The following is a 23287-nucleotide window of genomic DNA, read 5'->3' as shown; positions in this document are numbered from 1 at the left end:
ACATTGGCCAATACCAACAGAGCCTATTATTTGCCTTTTGTGACTGGGTATTTATAGTGTAGAAATAAGAGTTACTCCAAAAAGAAAAACCAGTGAGAGCTGTCTCTTTGCAATACTGGACCAGGAGTACAGAAGAAAAAAAAGTAGGCCCCTTTTTAAAAATACTCCCAATCTGTGTGGCAATCACACAAAGCCATCACAATGCAGTGAGATAATGATCAGAGAGACATATATAGTATCATAGGAGAATAACAGCGGAATGGACCGCCTGCCTGTGGGCAGGCAGACTAAAGAAGGCTTCAAAAAGGTGGTGACACTGGAGCTCAGTATGGAAGGATGAGGAGTTTACCAGATAGAAAAGGTAGGAAAACATTCCAAGCAAATGGAAAGCATGAATAAAAACAGAGAGAGAGAGTGGGAGTAGGTAGAAGAGGGTTTAGGGAGAATAAATGGTGATAAAAGGAGACTTGACTTGGGGTGGTGAACACACAATACAATACACAGATGATGTATTATAGAACTGTACACCTGAAACCTATATAGTTTTATTAACAAATGTCACCCCAATCAATACAAAAGAAAATAATTTTTTTTTTACTTTTTTAAAAAGCCCAGCCGGGCGTGGCTCAGCGGTTAAGCATCGACCTAGGATCCAGGCGATCGGGGTTCGATTCCTGGTCGGGGCACATGCTTGGGTTGCGGGCTTGATCCCCAGTCAGGGGCATGTAGGAGGCAGCCGATCAATGACTCTCTCATCATTGATGCTTCTATCTCTCTCTCTCCATCTCCCTTCCTCTCTCTGAAATCTATAAAGTTTTTTGTTTTTTTTTAATTTAAAGAAAAGAGAGATTTCCTGAAAAGAAAATGTGCAGTAGCCAGACCAAGGAATGCCACAAACACCAGATTCAATCAGAAGCCTAGATTTTATCATTTGTAGGGAATGGGAAAGCAACAGAGACTTCTGAGTGGGGAAGGGCCATGGTTAGATTGAATTGTTGTAATGATGACTCTGGCAGCCAACAGGATGGATGGACAAAAAAAGGAGAGAGCTTTGGGCTCACATCCCTGCTGCTATGCCAAGTTCCATCCTTGACTCCCCAATGCCACCACTAATAAGCCAGGCCCCTGCAGAAAAAAGGCAGTAACAGAACCCCAGGCCAAGTCCTACAAAGACTGAGGCAGGATGAGGTTCCTAGTTTTATTTGATTTTGTTTTTAAGCTTGTCTTATTGAGGTAAAATTCACAAAATTAACCATTTTAAAGAAAACAATTCACGAGCTGATGTTGTTCAGTGGTTGAGCATCAACTCAGGAACCAAGAGGTCACCAGTTCAATTCCCAGTCAGGGCACGTGCCTGGGTTGTGGGCTCAATGCCCAGTGGGAGACACACAGGAGGCAGCCAATCGATGAAGTTTTCTCTCATCTATGTTTCTATCTCTCTCTCTATCTCTAAAAAAAATAAAAAAAAAAAAAACAATAAAAACAGGTTTTTTTAAAATAAACAATTCAGTGGCATTTATTACATTCACAATGCTGGGCAACCACCAAGGTTCTTAGTTTTTGACAAGGTCCATGAAAGCCTCTGTGATTTCACTGAAGTCAGGCTCCACCTACCCTTCAGGCATCTCTGCTCAGACTGATATGGCAGATACTTGCAGCTTTGGCAAATGTCTGCCTTGAGTCCCCAGGCTGCCATACTCTTTTCTAGCCTTCTCTGACCTCATCTCCCCTGGGAACACAGGGCATAGAGACCAGAAGCAAATTTCACTATGTCTATCCCTTATTTAAAACTTTTCAGTGGCTCTGAATTGCCCAAAGAATAAAGTCTCAAATCCTTAACATGACATATGAGCTCTCTATAATCAGGCACTTACTGTTTCCCTAGCCTCATCCCCTAAGCATGTTGCCCTAAAATTCCTTCCTCTCACTATGTTTCCCTTGGTACAAGTGACTGCTCAAACATGCTATTTTCTTTCTCTCACCCTGGGAATGATGTTTTCACCCCCAGACTCTTCCCTCCCAGGCTTACCTTACCCTGGAGAAAGTTCTTGTCCTTTTTTATTATTCCCTGGAAACAGCTCTTATCCCAGTCTCATTATACCCTCAGGAACACGCTGATCCAGTTCACTATTCACTATTCTCTGCATATGTCACTGACCATATTACATTACAGGATGACTTTTTTCTACCTCCTCCTCTTCTACTTTGTCATATTACTTACATCTGCTTCTGCTTCCTCTGTTTGGGTCTCTTTTAAGCCCAGGGCTTCACCAGGCCTCTCACTCCAAAGTTACCGGTACCTAGGTTTTAGAGTAGTCAGAATCATAGAGGCAGAAAGTAGAACAGTGGTTGCCAGGGACTGGGGGGAAAGGAAAATGGGAGGTTTATTGTCTAGATGGGTATAGAGTTTCAATTTTATAAAATGAAAAGAATTACAGAGATGGGTGGTAGTGGAATGGCTGCACATTATGAATGTATTTAATACTACTGAACTGTGCACTTAAAAATGGGTTACAGCTCGACTGGGCATGGCTCAGAGGTGGAGCATCGACCTATGACCCAGGAGATCATGGTTCGATTCCCGGTCAGGACACATGCCCGGGTTTGTGGGCTTGATCCCCAACAGGGGATGTGCAAGAGGCAGCCAATCAATGACTTTCTCATCATTGATGTTTCTATTTCTCTCTCTCCCTCTCTCTTTCTCTCTCTGAAATCAATATATACTTTTAAAAAAAAGGGGGGGTTTACAATGGCAAATTTTATGTTATACGTATTTTACCACAATAAAAAAAAATGGAAAAAAGGTATTGGTACCTGAAACTTAGGAGATATACTATATCCCAGCCAGCTGAGGGGCTGGGTCCTGATCTTATTCTCCTTTACCTTCTCTTCTGACAGAATGACATACCTGTTAGGATGGCATTTGAACCCAGCCTCATTTTACCCTGACACTGTCTCTGACTCCAACCTCATTTGACTTTGGGAACAGCTCAGACTTGGGCCTTCCCAATCACCATACCACAGAGAAAGTCACACTAAGTATACCCTGGAGATGACTTGTACACTGACCTTGGCTGACATTAAACCTCAGGAAAGAAAAGTGATGTGAAGCAACTGACCTAAAGCAACCCCAATGTTATTCCAAACTAGGTAAAGAAGGTCTTTCCTGGAGAGTGGGGGAGAAAAATTTCCAAATCATCACAAATTCTTCTGACTTTCTGTGTATACAAGCCAAGGGGTACATCAAGTGGTGCACAGAAGATCTCACACAAAGGTCTTGTTCCAGGTGTTTTAGGTTTCCAGCTGCAGCAGCCTCACAAATATCAATGTGTTCCCATGTGATTGAATGAACAATGCCCAATTCAGGAGACTCAGATTTTGCCCTTCTTCTGGTTTCTAGGCCTTATTTTACACACTCTATTCAGCAGCAAAGCAATAATATTTAGACTCTGTCATTCTATATTTTATTTGGGCTTGCTTGGCATGTATTAAGTGGAATAGATCTAGGCTTTATAAATTTCTAGCCATCTAATCTTGAGCAAATCACTTTCCTCATTGGTAAAATGAAATAATAGTGATATCTTACAAGGTTGTAAAGGAAAGTAAACAAGCAGTTGAGCATCGACCTAGGATCCAGTAGATTGCAGTTCAATTCCTGGTCAGGGCACATGCCCGGGTTGTGGGCTTGATCCCCAGTTGGGGATGTGCAGGAGGCAGTCGATCAATGACAACCCTCTCATCATTGATGTTTCTATCTCTCTCTCTTCTCCCTTCCTCTCTCTGAAATCAATAAATATAAATAAAAAAATTTTTTTAAACTATGAAAGTGGCTTTTAAATGTCACTTATTTAGCCCGGCCGGGCATGGCTCAGTGGTTGAGAGTCGACCTGGGATCCAGGCAATCAGGGTTCGATTCTGGGTCAGGGCACATGCCCAGGTTGTGGGCTCGATCAATGATTCTCTCATCACTGATGTTTCTATCTCTCTCTCTCCTTCTCCTTTCCTCTCTTTGAAATCAATAAAGATATATTAAAAAATTAAAAAATAAAAATAAATAAATGTCACTTATTTATTACTCAATAAATTAAGTATCCAATGAATAGTAACTGCTATTATAACCCCTTTGTGTTTCTTAAGGTGCTAGAGATACTTGCCAACTATGTACACTTACCATGTATACTTAAACTTCAGTGCCCAACCTCAAACCCCACCCTAATCCCTCAATTCTCTCTCTTCTTTCCTTTCAAATTTTCAATTAAAAAATCAGATAAGTGAAGGCATTGTGGTGTTAAGTGGTAAAGGCACCAATTTTAGAGTTAGGACTGGGTTTGAATCCTCCATCTTAGCCACTTACTAGTTCTATGGCCTTTGAACCTCATCTTTCTTATCTGTAGGATGGGACTAACATTACCTATGTTAGGATAGTTGTATTGATAAGATACCCATTCATTCATTTGTTCAATAAATACTTACTGAGCATCCATTACACACCCAGGACTATGTTTAGCACCAGTGCCACAGGAGTAAACGGGCACAGGTACTGTCTTCTATTCCCCAAGGGACCATAATATTTTGAAAGGACACAGGTAAAATTTTAAATTAAAAAAAATCATCATCCCTCTGGGTTCCAACCTAGTTTGCAGCGACTTGGCTAAAAACACCAAGAAGGTACGAATCATCATAAATATGTGACCCATATGGTGCCTCCCTCAAGAAATAGTGAAGAAAATTGAATCAGTCAGCACACCAAGTACACTTGCTCCTTCTGTGGCAAAACCAGATGAAAAGAAGAGCTGTGGGATCTGGCACTGCGGTTCCTGCATGAAAACAGTAGCCGATGGTACCTGAACCTACAACACCACTTCTGCCCTCACAGTAAAGTCTGCCATCAGAAGATTGAAGGAACTGAAAGACCAGTAGAAATTCCACAATTTGAAACACTGTTAACCTATAATAAATTAGTTAATTTATGTAAAAAAGAAATCATCTAAGTAAATACGTAAGGAGCCTTACACAGTGCCTGACAAACAGTAGGTGCTAAATTAATGACAGTACTTATTATTTCATAATTAAAGCCTATAAATCCTCATAGAACAATGCCTTCAGAATTGGAATGACTTTTAGAAATCAAAAGACCCAATTCCCTCATTTAACAGATGAGCAGATTAACTTACTCCATAATAAATTTATTCAGGACACCTATTCAGTCAGGCCATGTCCCAGGTACATGGGGTACAGAGATGAGTAAAACACAGTCCCTACCTTATGCCAAGTAAATATGCAAGAGAGAAGTGACTTGCCTGAGGTAACCGAATAAGTCACTTAGAATGGAAATCATGTCTTCTAATTTTTAGTGTCTTGCTCTTGCCACTGATCCAAATTATTCAATTCAAATAAAAATACTTCTCAGGAAGAAGCCTACTATGTGCCCTGTGCCAAAGACAGTGCCATCCTACAGCTCAACAATTCCTCATAGGTAGCTTGTTAAAAAGAATAAGTACCTTTGGGCTTAGAGGTTGATTCTTTTTTTCTCTGTAAACAGTCACTAAAAGGCAGCAGCTGGGACCTCAGAGACCTGGTAGGAAGTCACAGAGAAATGGAGAAAAATAAAGTGAAAGCCTGCAGTCACCAGAGCCACTGACTAAGCAGAGAAAAGGCAGAGCAAAGCCAGAGCAAGACCTTTCTCCTTCATCCCAGAGATCGTCATGTTCCCTCCAGGCTAGGACCAGTTCCAGAACTCTACTTGTGTCCCTCTGGGCCGTCCATTACCCTTCCACAGCCTTTTCTAGAGTCTCAACATTGAGCTCCTAAGGGAAAAGACAATACTGTGGAATAGAAAGAGAATGTCTTGTAGTTTCAGACCTGGACTGAAACTTTGGCTCTAACATTAACTAGTTGTGTGTTTCTTAACTTGTCTGTGTCTGTATCTGGAAAATGGTGGCAATTCTTACTTCCGGGAGTTGCGATGAACATTAAAATTGTGTCTGATGTGTTTAGATATATGAAGAAAAACTCTTAGCATACAGAGGTTACTCAATATATGTTGCTATCACTGATTATTATTAATGTCAGTCTCTCCCATCTACCCCACACTCTTTCTGTGACTACAGCTTCAGCACAGCACTACAGGTCAGGGCTTTCACAATAATCTGGAGTTCTCAGAGAGGCATGGCACCTTAACTGACTACATTTCTCTCTCTCCTCCCTCAACATATACCACTCCACTCTCCCAACTTGGAAAAAACAAAATCTTTGAAGCTACTTCCCCTGGTTCCTCTTCAAAATATTACCTTCTTTCCTTTCTTACCATTATATTTTTCAGAAGAGAAGTCTATACTTACTGAATCTTCGTCCTCACCTCACACTCCCTAAGCCATAGCAGACTTCTGTCCCCACCCCTCCTCTGAAACTGACATCACCAGGTCATCAATGACTCAGTAGCCTCATTTCATCGTTCACCCTGATTGTTGTCTGATGCAATAGACACTTACCGTCTCATTCCTGGGGCCCCAGATAGTACTTTCTCCTACCTCTCTAATTATTCCTTCTCAGATTCCTTCCATAAGTTTACTGTCTACATATATCATAGCTCCTCTGGGCTCTATCCTCAACCCCCTTCCTTTCTCCATTTTATGGATTTTACTCAGGTGATTTCTCATCTATTTCTATGGTTTCCACTCTTATTTAGATGTCATCATTCCCACATCTATGTTCCTACCTCTCTCGGGAGCTTCAAAAATTATTTCTTCTCCCCCAAGTACCAAATATTTTCTACTATGTCATCCACAGGCATCTTCAAACCAACATTAACCTCCCCCAACCAGATCTCCAGCCTGTATTCCATGTGTTAATAGAGTCACAGTAATACCCAGTTACCTAACACTTCATCCTTCACCCTTCAGTCACAGAATTTAAATCAACCCGCATGACCACTGGCCTTGTTTCAGCTTTATCACTTGCTAATGCAGGTCTATTAGCTGGCTTCCCTACCTCTAGTTTTAATCTATCCATTCTAAGACTCCTAAGCACAGACATCAGAGAGATCTTTCTAAAACACCACTCTGATCATGTCACTCCATCTTAAATATCTCAGTAAAGCTCAACTCCAATAGGATTTAAGCTCTTTACCATTCAGGCTCCCTCCCAAACATCGCAACAGTCCAGCACAAGGAACAACTCACCATTCCCTGACTATGCCACGCACGTCCACACTCATACTACCTAGAATGCATTCCAGGGCCCTCTCTGCCTAGCACACATCTGGTCATCCTTAAAGATCCAGCTTAAACATCTTTGAAGCCTTCCCTGACTCTCTCTTGCTAAGCATTTAGACCCTCCTTCCTTTTTCTCCCAGTACATTTTCTATGTCCCTCTACTGTAGCACTTGTGACACTATATTGAGAACACTTGTTTGTGTGCTTGTCTTCTCTGTAATCTTCTAATTGCTCAAGGTCAGGGACTATGTCTGTCATATCTCTGTACCCTTGGCCACTGGCCCAGTCTCTCAAGATGAGCAACCAGACTATCAATTGTGACAGGGGATACTCCCCTGCCACCCCATATCAGGAACACAAACTCTAATGGCAATAGGAAGTCTTAATAAATTCAACTTCCCCTCTTACAAATGATTCCAGATGCTGCTTGGACTCTGACCCCAGAGGAGGTATTCCTGACCTGATTCCTGGGGCCCCTCTGTCTGGAACAGCCTGTTCAATAGGAATAGGAGAATGTCCTGTACATTAAAATTCTCTGGAAAATAATTTCTAAAATGGGCTGTGATTATAGTAGGACTGGAAACTGTGAGGTCCAATTCAAGAAGTAATTTGTGAAATAACTTCAAGACCTTTACACACCTTCAAAAGTCATTGGTATGATTACTACAACAATCTGTGGCTTGTCTTGTTGCCTTCAATTCCCTGCCTTTGGAAACTGCACTGTACCACACTACTTGCAACAAGTTACTTCAGTCAGAAATCTATGCTGTCTTCTCACTAACTAAAACTGTATAGCATGGTGATTGAGAACAAGGACTCTGGAAACATATCAGCCAGGCCTGAATCCCACTATTTATTAACCATGTGAGTTTGAGCAAGTTAGTTCAGTTCTCTGGGCCTCAGTTTTCTCACCTGTAAAATAGAGAAATAATAGTACCTACTCTCTTAGGATTGGTATAAAGATTAAATATGTTAATAATAAGAATTAAATAATCTTTAAAAAGAATTAAATAAGTTTAGCATTAAAGATGCTAAGAACAGTGCCTGGCACATGGTAAGAATTTAGTAAATTATATATAAACATATTGAGGTTTCAAGTCCCTCTGTCATTCATAGCCTGAGATATAAACTGTTGTTCTAACCCATTTCACATTTTACAACTCACTATCTCCCAATCCTTTCATTTCTGACTTCATCACTTGTGAATCTTTCACTCTACCCCCTCTGCCCAGTGCCTCCCTGTCCTTAGTTACAAATTCTCCCTGGTAGTGCTACCGAAATAGCCCCTTAGCAGACTGCCATAGGTGCTTATCTTGAGCATTCTATTGTCTATGCTCACTTATGCCTGCGCTCAGGTTACTTTCACAATTCAAGCCTGAGTTTCTGCAGTATAGAAACCTTAAAAAGAGTTTTAGAGACCAATTAAGTCACACCATCTCCAGGAAGCCTGCCAGACTATAATGACTCATACAGATATCTGCCTTTCCTTAATTACTAACATCTTAATCTGTAATATGCACTTCCATACTCATATCATCTAATCATCTCTACTACATTAAGTTCCATGAAGTAGTGTCTGGTTTTCCATCACTACATCCCCATTATCCTAGAACAGTGACTGGATCATAGTAAAGGTTTAATAAATATTTATTGAATGCAATCAATCTAGCCCAACTTCTTCCTCTTTAAATGAAAAAAACAGAGTTGAGAAGGTAAAAGTACTTCACTCAAAGCAGAGTGAGGACTTGAACCCAAAACTCCATAAGACAGAAATATTGAATGCAATGGCTCCCAGGCTACACCCCCACCCATTTCTGGACTAGCTGCAACAAACAAGAGTGCAGACAGAGTTCTATGATTGAACTGAGTGTTATTCACTCAAAGCCGGGTATTTACCTCCCCATTCAGAAACAGAAGACTAGGCCAACAACAGAGGCGCAATTAGCTTAATCTCCTACCATTGAGTCTGGGGCATAACCAGGGACTTGTGGATTAACCAAGATCTCCAACTTTCTGCAGCAAAAACTCAGTCTGTGAAAAGAAGAGTCATCTGGAGGTACCTTGCCAGCCAAAGGACAGTTTGCTGTATTACTTCTCCAAGCCCTACTAACAGAAAAGTAGGGAGCCACATTGTGCTCTTTTACCTAATTATGTTCCATAGAACACATATCATAAAATGTAAACAGGTGTTCTTTTGAGGGGAAATAATATTCCATGATCAAAAAAATGTAGGAAACCCTGCATATCTTTCCTTATACTAAAGACTGATTCCTAACTTTCCCAAAGTTGATCTCAAAGGTGTTTTACAGAGTAATAGCTACTGTCTTTTCATATGACAGTGGTGTTCTAAAGAACACTTATTTTATTTTATTTTTTTAATATATTTTTATTGATTTCAGAGAGAGAGGAAGGGAGAGGAAGAGAGAGAGATAGAAACATCAATGATGAGAGAGTCGTTGATGGGCTGCCTCCTACACACCTCCTGCTGGGGATCAAGCCTACAACCCGGGCACGTGCCTTAACCAGGAATTGAGCCACGCCAGCTGAGCACATCTGATTTTTTAAAAATATAAAATATATGTTAAAATGTATGCAGATCTATTGGATAAAGTTAGATAGCTGCCATTTTATTTCTCAAAGAAGTATATATAGATGAAATGGAATTCTTCTAAATCTTAACCACCTTTTTCCTTAAAAGCATATTAAACTTACTCGAAGGTATCGATGCAGTGAGCTAAAAACTGGATCTCAGATCAGCATTTTGGAAATAACATTCTAACTACCAAACAAAACGTTTCTGCAACTGCCCTAACTCATCTGTATGAAGGTTTTTCTGCTAAAATTTTTCCCTAACTTAAAAGGTGTAGAAGGTTATATAAAATTTTAGTTGCCTTTATGTTTTCTGATTGCTTAGATTCACTTGCTTTTTAGGAGCAAAGTAAGGCTTAAGAACAAACTACAAAGAGGTGACTGAAGATGTTATATAAAAGGCAGTGAAATAAATGTGATCATTAAAAATATATATAAATCTTTCCAGAGCATGGGATTGTGTACTGGGGGGGAAGGAAACTATAACAGCCTGAAAGAACTGCATATCATAGCCCGGCCGGGCATGGCTCAGCAGTTGAGCGTAGACCTAGGATCCAGGCAATTGGGGTTCGATTCCCGTTTAGGGCACATGCCCGGTTGTGGGCTCGATCAATGACTCTCATCATTGATGTTTCTCTCTCTCTCCCACTCCTTTCCTCTCTCTGTAATCAATAAAGATATATTAAAAAAAAAAAGAACTGCATATCATAGAAATCAACCTCTCCAAGGGGGCCAGGTGACAGTGTGAAGATAGCCTTCTTGGCACAGAAATGAGAAGGCTCACATACCTATTCCCAGTTCATTCAGGTGGCTTAAGTATTCTCATGCCAAGTAAAATGTAGGTCTCTGATACCAAAAACTGTGCAACCACTGGGCAATATGAAGAGTTCTCCAAAATCCCACCTTACTGTTTAACACCTTAGCCAAATATCTAAACAACTCTACTCATTTCTGCTTCCCCTATCCAAAAGGTCAAAAGCCACCCACTTCCTCCATGAAAGAAGATATCTGGCAGGGCAGGGCAGGGCTCAGCAGCTGAACATTGACCAATGATCCAGGAGATTGTTGTTTGATTCCTGATCAGGGCACAAGCCCAGGTTGCAGGCTGGATCCCCAGCAGGGGGCGTGCAGGAGGCAGCTGATCAATGACTCCCTCATTATTTATGTTTCTTATTTCTCTCTCCCTCTCCCTTCCTCTGTCTGAAAACAACAAAAACATATTTTTTTAAATTAATTAATTAAATAAATAGTGCACTGTACGAATGTATAAAGGTAATGTTATTCCACAGTTACACCAAATGGACAGAACCCTAAACTAGGAAAGAGAATGCCTAAACTACTTATACTACTAAAATTATATTACTTCTCCATCACAATAAACTTGGGGAAGATTAGCCTAGATTCAGATCTAAATCTGTTTGACTTTAAAGCCTGTGTCTTTCTATCATCATATTATATTCCTTGACAGTTGTTTATTCTAAAAAAATGTTTACAGAGCTGCAGATGCAAGCTAGGTACAAGAGATACAAGGAAGTGTAAGATTTAGTAATCTCTGTCCTCATGGCACTCAATTTGGTGATACTCACTGGTATGATATAGGGAATGGGGACTTGGGATAGATCAGAGCAATTGACAGAATGGGAAGTTGTCAAATGACTTCCCAGAAAAGCTGGCGACCTCAGCTGGTCTAGTGATGAAGAACACGAACTCTGGAGGAATAGGCCAGTTTCTACAGGCAGCCAGCTTCCAGCCTATCCAATGAAACAGAGGAAAGAGAGGTCTTTATTAGATATAGCATTTCCCAGAGCTGACCAGAGATGGCTTTAGGGAGCACAAGCCAGGGTGGGTTGCCACCAAAGACAAAGTTACCTGACAGCTGCCCTCCTGGAAACAATTACCTTGGCAGTTTAACTTTGACAAAATCTTAGGCCTGAAAGGAATATTTTGAAGTTACTTAAATTAACTCCTACTTTATTGATAAGAGGTCCTAAGAAAGTGTGGCTTCATTTGTCCCCACTTTAGCTGAATATGGGAGGAACACAGGTTAGACAATGATAATTATAATGGTTAATAATTAATGAGAGCTTATTATGTGTCAGGTGATCTGCTAAATGTTCAACAAGGATTATTTCATCTTAATCTTCACAACAACCTGAATGAGGTAGATAATATGATTATCTACATGTTACAGATAAGGAAGCAGGCTCAGAGAGGTTAAATAACTTGCTCAAAGTACTACTAGCCACTGATGGGACCCAGGACAACTGACACCAGGGCCCATGTTCTTTATCATTACACTAGCCAAGGTACCAACTTCTCTGGGAAGCTTCCCTGACAACTTCCCCTACCACCAATGATTAGGAGATCCCTCTGAGCTTTCAATGCGCTCTATCTCTCTATATATTTTATGTTCCCATTTTCTATCATAGCAGTGAGCATCACCAAATCATGAGTGCTATGAGGGCAGAGATTACTAAATCTTACACTTCCTTGTATCCCTTATACATAGCATTGCCTGGCACATAAAAGTTATTCGGTTTTATTCACCATCCTCCTTCTTTCCCCTTGTGCTACACGTATCGGTAAAAGAAAAAAAGAGCACTAGTCTGGGAATCCAGAGTCTTACAGCTATAATCTCAGTTAAATACTTCTCCTTTCTGGGCTTCAATTTCATCTGCAACTCACAGAACCATTGGTTTGGAACAAATGAAATAAAATGTGCTTGAGTGGTTAAAAATCACTGCACAGACAGAAAGAATTTTTGTCATTCCTCCTATCTGGCTTTTAAAATCAGACTTGAACCACACTGCATATTAGTGTCTTAAAACTCACAAAAGAAGAATAATCTCTCAGAGACCTAAAAGCTATAAAAGGAGGGAGTATTTGCACTGTCAATAGGAGAAGGAGCCAGTCCCACTGAGGAGCTAAGACACTGACAAGTGGCTTTGCTCCAGCAGTTCCTAGCTAATTAAGGCCTTGCTCCCCTGCCCCGTCTGCCTGTGACCTCCATAAAGGCTAGAGAACACCAAGTGCTCCACAGAAGCTCTTTTCTTGACCAGATGACATAAGGTATTGCCGGCCTTGGATCAGCCAAATCTATTGCTAAGAGGTTCCTACCCTTGGCCTTCCTTAGAACAGAGCCAAAACAAGGAACCTTCAAACTGTCCTAAGGTTATCAGTTTAGGATTCCTAAGAGTCAGGCCTAAACACAGCTACTAGGCCTGGAACATGTCAGATGTGACACAACTGAAGCCCAACCAGCCAGACCCTTTGTACAGACTAAGGAGTCCCCTAAGGAGTAAGGGACTGGTCCTCTCATCCTCAGTTGGGAGTGTCTAGTCTTAGATGCTCTCAAGGCCACTTTTCAGCTGCGTAGGCCCCAGGGACTTAACCACTTCCTCTGCTCATTAAAGCAGAACTCTTACTCTACCCCTTAGGGCTCCCTCCCCCAGGCCTGGCTCTAGGGTAAAAAATCCATCCATCTCAGGCCTTCAGAAGTTAAAAAATATGGGCCCTTTGTGTTGTAAGGGCTTAACTGTTGTGTTGGGAAAGAATGTAGGCCAAAAGCAACACACATGAGGAAACACAGGTTTAAAAAGTCTTACATGTTCATCAGAGTCACTGTCACCACTTAACACTTCCTGGTTCCTGTAGTAATTGGTGCTCTTGGAGAACTGCTACAATCAAATAGCTTTCAAACTTTATTTTTAACCCTCTTTTTCAAATGCAGTTCAAATAAAATCTAATTAGGAGTCTAAATATATAATTAGGTCTCCAATGAAATAACAGAAACATCAATGGCTTCTAAAAATAATTAGGCAAAAAGCTGATGGGAAATATTTTAATGAATAGATCAGGTTGACAACATCCAAATCCACTCATCAATCTTAAAAATATGAAAAGAGAGAAAATCAGATATAGTTGGACATCCTTTCAAAAAAGAAAAAAACAGCAGTTAAACCTGAAGCTGATCAAGCTTCTAGACCCAAGTACCAATTTACAGAAAATATAGATGACATAGGAACATGTTAAATGCCACCATAGAGAGGTAATCAACAAAATCCAGATTGAGAAACTCTTCAGGACAAATGACCCAGTTTCTTCAACATAAAATTGCAAGGAAAAGAAAAAAAAAAGGGTGTAAGTTATTAGAAGAGACTTAAGATTTACATCAACTAATGTATAGACTTTTTTTGGATCTTGATATAAACAAATCAACTTAAAATTTTTTTCTGAGTCATGTGAAATTTAAACACTGGTTAATTGCTGATATTAAGGGATTATTATATTTTTAGGCATGATAATGATATTTTGGTTATGATTTCAAATACAGTTGTTTTAGAAATATATACTATGTTTATAAATTCCTAACTGGGAAGGTCATGGCAGGTAGGCTCAGACCTATACTTCTTTACTGAAAGGTTTGTAAGCAAGCCCTGTCCATTGTTATTATGCATCTAGGTTAACACACCTTTGAAATGCCAGAAGTAATACCCCTCAAAGCTATACACCCTCAAGAGGGCAAATAATCTTAACTATCCTGTAATCTAATCCCAGCCTTGCTTTAAAAGGAACTGCAAAGCTGTCCTTCTCCAGAGCATTTTTTAATCTGTTGAGATCTTGCTTCCAGGAATGTCCTCTATTTGACTCAAATAAAGTAATAAATTCTTATAAAATTTTTCTGTTTGGATATTCTTACATTGACATGGGGGTTCATTATATTGCCCTCTCTAGTCATAAAAATGTTTAAAATTTTCCACAATAAAAAAGGTTATTTTTGCCCTGGCCAGTGTGGCTCAGTTGATTGAGCATTGTCCCATGCACTGAAAGGTCACTAGTTGAATTCTCAGTCAAAGCACATACCCAGGTTGTGGTTTCGATGCCCGGTCGGGGTGCATGAGGGAGGCAACCACAATGGATGTTTCTCTCTCACACTGATGTCTCTCTCCTTCTCCCTTCCTCTCTATGTAAGAAAATCAATAAAAACATTTTTTTAACGTTTTTAAGTTAAAAATTAGCTTAAGTGTGAAGGGGCTATGGTTGAGACATATGAGAAAAGCCTAGAGCTCTTCCCAATGACTCAAACTCCTAGGCACTTCTGGGAAACCCTCCAACAATTGGAAACAGTTTGAAAAAATCACTGCCGCACTGGAAGGAATACAGAAACCTGAGTAAGGGAGCCTGGCTTCAAATCTTAGCTCTGATGCCTTAATAGCAGTAGGACACGTTAAAGAAGTTAACCTCTGAGATTACTTTTATGCAAATAGAGCCACCACCCAGTATAGCAAAGAGGGTCAAATAAAATAGTGGATTGAAATCTTATATGTTCTAAAAGTATATATGATCATTATTAGGACCACTGAGGAGACAATTTGTCTTTTATTTCTGACAAAGTTACTCGATCCCCCCCACCCTACCCCAAACTTCTGTCAATCCCTTATAATCATCAGCAAACACACATATATATTCATGAAAGCATGAGATGCAGCAGGAATTAAGATTCACTCAATGGGCAACCACTGTGTGCCTGGGCAGCGAGAGAAAGAGAGCGAGCGCGGCGGGGGAGGGGGGGCGGGGGGGGGGACACGAGTAAGAGTGCAGAGGAGGGTGGGAGTAGGGGTAAGTAATGGGAAAGTGCCCTAGATATCACTGAAAATGTACCCACAGTGTAGGATCTAGGTCTCTAAACTGCCAGTCCCAAATGACAAAAAAATAAGTAAAAGGCCCCTGTGAAGAAGTCCAACACTACGGGGGGGAAATTTAGCGTTAATGACAGAGTTTAACTACCTATTCCTGACTCAGAAATAGTGGGACTTATCCTTTTCATCAACATTTTATTTTATTTTCACAGCCCCTCATGTTTTGAATGATTTTGTCTATAAACAAAGAGTAGTTACTGAGAAATAACTCATCACTTTCAGCTGTGTTTATTACCATTACTTTTTCTTTTCAAAATGCTGATCCAGCCCTAGCAGATTTGGTTCAGTGGTTAGAGTGTCGGCCCTCGGGCTGAAGGGTGTTGGGTTCAATTCTGACCAAAGACACATAACTCAATCCCCAGCCCTGGTCAGGGAGTGTGTGGAAGGCAACCAATCGATGTGTCTCTCTCACACTGATGTCTCTCTCTCTTCCTTCCACTCTCTCTGAAAAACAATGAGCAATGGAATATATCCTCAGGTAAGAATTTAAAAATAAAATGCTGGCCCAGGTTTTAACCAACCATATACAGTGATCAAAGTTTAGCCCTGGGCAGGTAGTTCAGTTGGTTAGAACATCATCCCAATAAGCCAAGGTTGTGGGTTTGATCTCGGGTCAGGGCACATACAAGAACCAACCAATAAATGCATAAATAAGTGGAATGACAACTTGATATTTCTCTCTCTCTCTCAAATCAATTTTTTTAAAAATTTTTAATTAGTAATAATATTGTGAATCCACACACCTCACTATCCTGACTTTGATGCTAAGAAGCAAGAAAGTGAAAGTAAACATGCAGACATTCAAGCACAGGGCCCTGCTACCAGTTGCTTGTTTTGGCTCTATACTTGTATCCAAGGTCATTCACTAACTGGATAGGTTTCCATCCTATGATGCCATCAACTGTCTAAGCACCAATCAGCATAAGCAAATTCATGTTACCACACAGCACTGACATAACTGAAACAAAACCAAAAAAAAAGAAACACACTTTTATTGTGGTAAATTTACAATCTCCATTAGGCTTGTTGAAATACTAAAAGCAACCTAAATTAATTTATTCATTCAAAAACAAATATTTACTAAGCATTAAGACCCTATGCTAGCCAGGCACTAAGGCCAAAATGAATAAGACAGTTTAAAGCCTCAAGAAATTCATATAAATACAGGCTTTTATTGCTTTCATGGATCCCTAAGTTTCCAGAAACCACAGGCCACCAAAATTGTGCTGCAAGGGATGACATTTGTATTCCCTTATGAATACAAACAACTTGTGAAAAGGCTACCAGCTTCAAGGAGTTGCACAGCCCTGTTCTGGAGATACAAGCTGCTCTACTGCTAGAAAATCAAGAAGGGGGTTTCTGAGATCAAGGTCTCTGTCTACAATTCAACAGACATTTACTGAATTTCTATTTTTTCCTTAGACACTGCCTAGACAAGGAATCAGCAAACTGTGGCCCTCAGGCCAAATCCAGCCCAACACCTGTGTTTGCAAATAAAGTTTTATTAGAACACAGCCATGTATATTCATTTACATGCTGTCTATGGTTGCTTTCCTGCTACAACTTCTTGCTTCAACAAAAACCATACGGCCCATTAAGCCTAAAAGATTAACTATCTGGTCCTTTACAGAAAATGCCTGCCAACCTCTATGCTGGACTCTGGAGATACAAAAATGTGTCTCTGTCTTGATTTGGATGGTAGTTACATGGGTATAGACATATGCAAAAATTCATTAAGCACTTCATTCATTTTATTGAATGTATGCCATAACTCAACACTTTTTTTAATGAAATAAAGAGCACTTAGTCCTTGCCTTCTAGCAACTCAAAATCTAGTAGGAATATATAAAAGTAAACAATTGCAGTACAATCGTAATAAGAGTCATAATGAAGAGTTATATTAAAAGAAAATGAACAACCCTGCTAGGCATGCAAGGCCAAGTCTTCATAGAGATGATAACTGAGGTATATCTTGAAGAATGAATACATATATGCCATGAGAGCAGTGGTAGAGAAACAAAGATGCAGATGGAATTGAGAGTTCATTCCAGGCAGAGGGAACAGCATAGGCGAAGGCTCAGAAATGAAGGGGAAAAAAGATGTGCCTTTGGGAAGTGAGAAGGAGTTCACAAAAACACTTAGGTAAGGTGCTAGTGGGACAAGGTCAAAAGATGAGATTGGAGCAATACGAAGGGGTTCAAATCATGAACAGCTTCATATGGGGGGTCACCATGTAAGTTATGGTCTAAACTGGGTAACTTCTGAGAGTAAAAGAGAACCAGAAAAATAGTTGTAAACAAGGACTATCCCAGGAAAATATGATCACCCTATTTACGTGTCATATTAAAGAACTTGGACTTTAACCTACAAGACAGCACAAGTTAATGAAAGGTTTTAAAAAGAGGAATACCAAGCTCTGGCTGGGTGGCTCAGTTGGTTGGAGCATAGTCCCATACACCAAAAGGTTGTGGGTTTGATTCCCAGTCAGGGCACATACCTAGGTTGCAGTGATCACCAGCTGGGGCTCATACAGGAGGCAACTGATTGATGTTTCTCTCTCACATTGATATTTCTCTTTCTCTCTCCCTTCCTCTCTCTCTAAAATCAATAAACATATCAATTAAGGATTTACAACAAAAGAGGAATATCAGGATTTACAAGATTTATGTTTTAAAAAGAATGTGCTTCATCTATTAATTTTATTTAACATATACACAGAATACTTATTATGTGACAGGCCTTGCCCTAAGCACTTTACAAATATTGTTCATTAATTCTCATAACTACCTTGTGAGACAGATATTATTATTATCCTTGTTATTCAGATAAAAGGCACAGAACAATAAAGTAACTTGCCCAAAGTAGCATAGCTAATAAGTGGAAGAGCCAATATTTGAGCCAGCCAGTCAGGCCCCAAAGTTTGTGCTGTTCCTTTTCTACTTTGGGTCCCACCTTTGACATTTACTCAGAGAATCCTGAGTCCTCTGACAGTCCCTCTGCACAGGCACCCACAGCACTTTGCACTTCTTCATAGCGCTCATATTTCTAATCATTTGTTTAAAAACGTATCTTCCGAAAACTCCAAGTACTCGCGCCTCCCATCCTCTTTCCGCCATCTTTCCGTGCCACCATAACGGTGCACATGAATGTCCTGGTTGATGCTCTGAAGAGTATCAACAATGCAAAAAAGAGAAGCAAATGCCAGGTTCTTATTAGGCCGTGCTCCAAAGTCATCGTCTGGTTTCTAACTGTGATGATGAAGCACGGTTACATTGGCAAATTTGAAATTATTGATGACCACAGAGCTGGGAAAATTGTTGTGAACCTCACAGGCAGGTTGAACAAGTGTGGAGTAATCAGTCCCAGATTTGATGTGCAACTAAAAGGTCTAGAAAAATGGCAGAACAATTTGCTTCCGTCCCGTTACTTTGGTTTCATTGTGCTGACAGCCTCTGCAGGCATCATGGACCATGAAGAAGCAAGATGAAAACACACAGGAGGGAAAATCCTGGGATTCTTTTCCTAAGGATGTAATACATATATGAAAATAAAATGCCTCAATGGACAATAAATAAATAAATATATTCCTTACTACATTTAAACTCTGTAAGGACAGGATGGAGATTATCTTGTTTGCCACTGTATTCCCACAGCCTCATAAATTTATCAGCCCTCAATTTAGAAATAATATAAATAATAGCTAACACTACTAAGCACTTATTCTATATCAGGCACTGTTATAAGAGCTTTAAACATCTAAATTGATTTAAGAGAAGTTGAATAACTTGTCCAAGGTCACAAAGCTAGTAAGAAATGAAGCCATGATTCTGGACCTTGCTCAATGCTCTTAATTCTATATTATACTACCTTTTTAATTGAAAAAATAAAAATATTAATTAAATTTTGTATCCCTTGTCTAAACAGTGCCTAGCACTCAGAAGGCATCACAAAAATAAATAACTCTTATAGGTGCTGAGGAAGAGACAGCCTGTAAGCACATCTCCTTCCTCCCAAAGAGGCAGCCTGGTCCACAGAAATAGAAGCCTATATCCAGATCACTAGGGATGGAGCATAGTGCAATGGTTAAAAACATAGGCTTTGGAATTAGAACATAAAATTTCTAATTAGGTTGAGTCCCACTTCCACCAATTACTAGATATGCAAACTTAGAGTCCTCATTTATAAAATGAGAATAACAATATCTATCTCATTAGCTGTTGTGAGAATAAGTTAAACATGTAATTGTACCTAACATATAAGTACTCAATATATGTTTGTTTTTATCATAACTATTATTATTATTATTATTATTAACAACCGTCTGATTAGTGGTAGACTTAGCTGTAGCTCAGAGTTCCTGTGACTTCCTGCTTGGTCCCTTAAGAACTCCCCCCACCCCATCCTCCACCCCCTGCACCACTGCCAAGTCTTACCAGAGTTGATTATTTTACAAGTTTAGCGCTCAAGTGGGTATTGTACATAAACGAAGTATTTCACGAAGCTGTAGATTTCTGGCCCAATGTCTGGAGAGGTGAAAGTACTAAGGGTGGGGTACTAATTCCATTGCTTAAGTCTTGCCCTCCAGAAGCAAAATCAGGAAACCACTGCCTCTAGCTGACCTAGGTGATAATGAAAGAAAACATACTAGAAAACATACTAGAAAACATATTTAAATACAATATCCTCTTGAGCTTAAACCTCAGTCAAATCCTTACTGCCAGGGTAGAAAAGCTGATCCAGTCCAAGAGACTGGCCAGGAGAAGCCAAGAGCTTCTGTCAGTGCTGCTGGACCTAACAGGGGTGATGGAGAAAAGTTTTAGAAACCTAAGGTGTCAACAGTCTCTGTAACAAACTTAACTCAAAGCCCAATCCTATATTAGGACCAGAAGGGAACAATCACAGAAATCATAGAATTTGGAGAACTAGGTGGATATCCATAGCTTGCCATCTGGATTGGGTCCTCCTTTCAGATTGTAATATACCTATCATTAGCTTCATTTTACAGGTAATGCAACTGAGGTCCAGAGAAGGTAAGTGATATGGTCCAGGTCAGATATCTAAGAGGCACCAAGGAAAAACAGAGCATCTAGTCTCAAACAGTAACAAGATAAGACTCATAAAACTGTCAAAACAACACGAAAAGACAACCTACTGAGTGGGAGAATGTATTTGCAAATGATATACCTGATAAGAGGTTAATATCCAAAATATATAAGGAACTCATACAACTCAATAACAAAAAAATAATCTGATCAAAAACTGGGCAGAGGACATGAATAGACATTTCTTCAGAGAAGACATACAGATGGCCAACAGACATATGAAAAGATGCTCAACATCACTAATTATTAGGGAAATGCAAATCAAAACCACAATGAGATACCACCTCACAACTGTCAAAATGGCTATTATCAAAAAAGTCAACAAATAACAAGTGCTGACCAGAATGTAGAGAAAAGGGAACCCTCCTGCACTGTTGGTGGGAATGTAAATTGGAGTAGCAACGATGGAAAACAATATGGAGGTTTCTCAAAAAACTAAAATTAGAACTACCATAGTGCCTAGCAATTCCACTTCTCTGTATTTATCTGAAGGAAACAAAAACACTAATTCAAAAATATATATGAACCCCTATGTTCATTGCAGTATTATTTACAATAGCTAAGATATGGAAGGCACCTAGGCATCCATTGATAAATAAATGGATAAAGAAGATGCGGTATATATGTACAATGGAATATTAGCCATTAAAAAAAAAAGAAATCTTGCCATTGGTGATAACATTGATGGATCTAAAAGGTATTACGCTCAGTGAAATAAGCCAGAAATAGGAAGACAAATACCGTATAATTTCACTTATATGTGGGGGGGAGAGGGGACAGACTCATAGAAACAGAGATAAAACTTATGGTTGCTAGAGTGGAGGGGGGGGTCAGGGGATGGGTGAAAAGGTGAAGGGGAATATTGTCAATAATACTGTGATAACTGCACAGTGAGAGATGGTTACTAAACTTAGTTAGTGATCACATCATATGTGTATAAATGTTGAACCACTATGTTGAACACCTGAAACTAATATAATATTGTATGTGAACTATACTTAAACAAAAAATAGTAAGTAAAAAAAACTCATGGTCAGATGGTAAGGGAAAGCACCATGAGGAGCTGCAGGTATGGAAAGGAACAAGAGCTGAGGTACGCAAGGCATCAGAGTAAAAGTCCCTGCCCACCACACCCATCCCAAAATAAAAGGGCCCCTCCTTGCTTTTATGGCTCCTTTAATACCTTCTACCCTGTGATATCTGTTTACCTATCTCCTCCATTAGGTGGTAATTCCTCAAGATTATGCACACTTTATTATCCTTATCTATATTTATTTATGTGTTGACCACTATGTTAAGCCCTAGGGTAAGATAACAATCTTGATTAGGCATCTCTGGTATAACCTCAGCATCTCACATGGTGCCCACCATAGCTGCCTGGTACACAGTAAGCACTCACTAAATAGGGAACTCTCAAGAAGACTGCTGGACATGAACCACTGATGGGTTGCTTGCCAGTACAGCTTGGCTAGCCATAAAAACAAGCAGGCACAGAAGAGATAAGGACCCTGACCAACTGCAGATTTACACATTTATGGAACCCTTCCCATAGCAGAGCCTAGCCATCGAAATGACGAGAAAAATACAAGAAGGATCCACAGGAGTTCCTCAAAATTTCTTTAGAGACCATATGGCAATGTTCCAAACTATACCACATGTCCACTTAGGGCCTGGGTTAGAATATTAAACTGAACACCAACCAACCCTCACATTTTCTACACTCCCTATTGAGAGAGAAGGAAAGTGCTCCTTACTTTTAGCACTGCTTGTTTGGAAAAGCTGATCTCCTGGGAAAAGGCTGGGCTCATATCCTAACAAATAGGATCTGGCAAAAGCTTGAACCCCACAAAAGCATCTCAGTCATTCCACCTTGCTGGGCTCCAGGGCTGAAAATAGCCCCGAATGAAAAACAAGCCGTGTGGACTACTTATCCAGTTTCACAGCAAAGGCAGGCCTTAAGCTGGCTGAAGAGGACAAACCCCTCACTCCTTAACTCAAGCAGGGCTAGAAGCCTCACCTGTTTCCAGCCCCATAGCAACTGGCATAGCTCTGGCACCTCTCAGACTTCATCTTTCCAAAACAGCAATGGAACAAGTGCAGAACAGGGAAGCACCTTCTGCAGTCAGCCCAGCACTGCTTGAAGGGTGGCAGGGAGAGCTATTCCTGGACACAGACCCCTATTCCCTCATCAAATCTGAAGGCAAAATTAAAGGCCCCAAAGCGGCCTACACCCAAAAAACAAGCATTCTGTACCTCTGCTTCATCTTCTGACAATGACCATAAGAGGTCCCTCTACTGAAGCTCTGTCTCAATGTCTATTTAAGGGTGGCCTTATCTAATCCCAAATCAGAGTCAGTCAGTCTGCAGTCTTACACACCAAGTCCCTCCCTGTCTATTACACACCTGATCCATGCCATTATAGTCCATTGTTTCCAGGTCTGTCTCCCCCAACACATTAAGCACTTCTAGAGGCAGTGCTCAGGTCTCACAATTTATGTGTCTCCAGTTTTGCCCAGCACTGAGGCATGCTTGGAACAGATGCTCAAAGACCTATTTGTTGTAGAACAAAAGTGAGCAAGTAAAGAAACAGGAGGGGAAGTGTAAAGACAAAAATGTATCCCGCCTTACTCTCCCTGGGGCAATATCCCCTGCCCCCACCCTCTGGCCCCTAGGCTCAGGCTAG

The 23287-nt window shown here is 40.2% G+C and overlaps 1 protein-coding gene and 1 pseudogene across 8 annotated transcripts in view; one reads left to right on the top strand and one right to left on the bottom strand.

The window, feature by feature from the left end:
- STIM1 (stromal interaction molecule 1) overlaps positions 1-23287 on the bottom strand; it is a 173732-nt gene that overhangs the window by 124357 nt on the left and 26088 nt on the right. The gene's annotated exons all lie outside the window — the stretch shown is intronic.
- On the top strand, positions 18625-19016 carry LOC308565382 (small ribosomal subunit protein uS8 pseudogene; annotated as a pseudogene). The gene has a single exon. The product of its transcript is annotated as a small ribosomal subunit protein uS8 pseudogene (transcript).

This window comes from Miniopterus schreibersii (assembly GCF_964146895.1).
Source record: "Miniopterus schreibersii genome assembly, chromosome: 12".
Taxonomy (NCBI): Eukaryota; Metazoa; Chordata; class Mammalia; order Chiroptera; family Miniopteridae; genus Miniopterus; species Miniopterus schreibersii.
The sequence above is the reverse complement of the archived record's forward strand: the minus strand, read 5'-3'. Positions and strand labels throughout refer to the sequence as shown.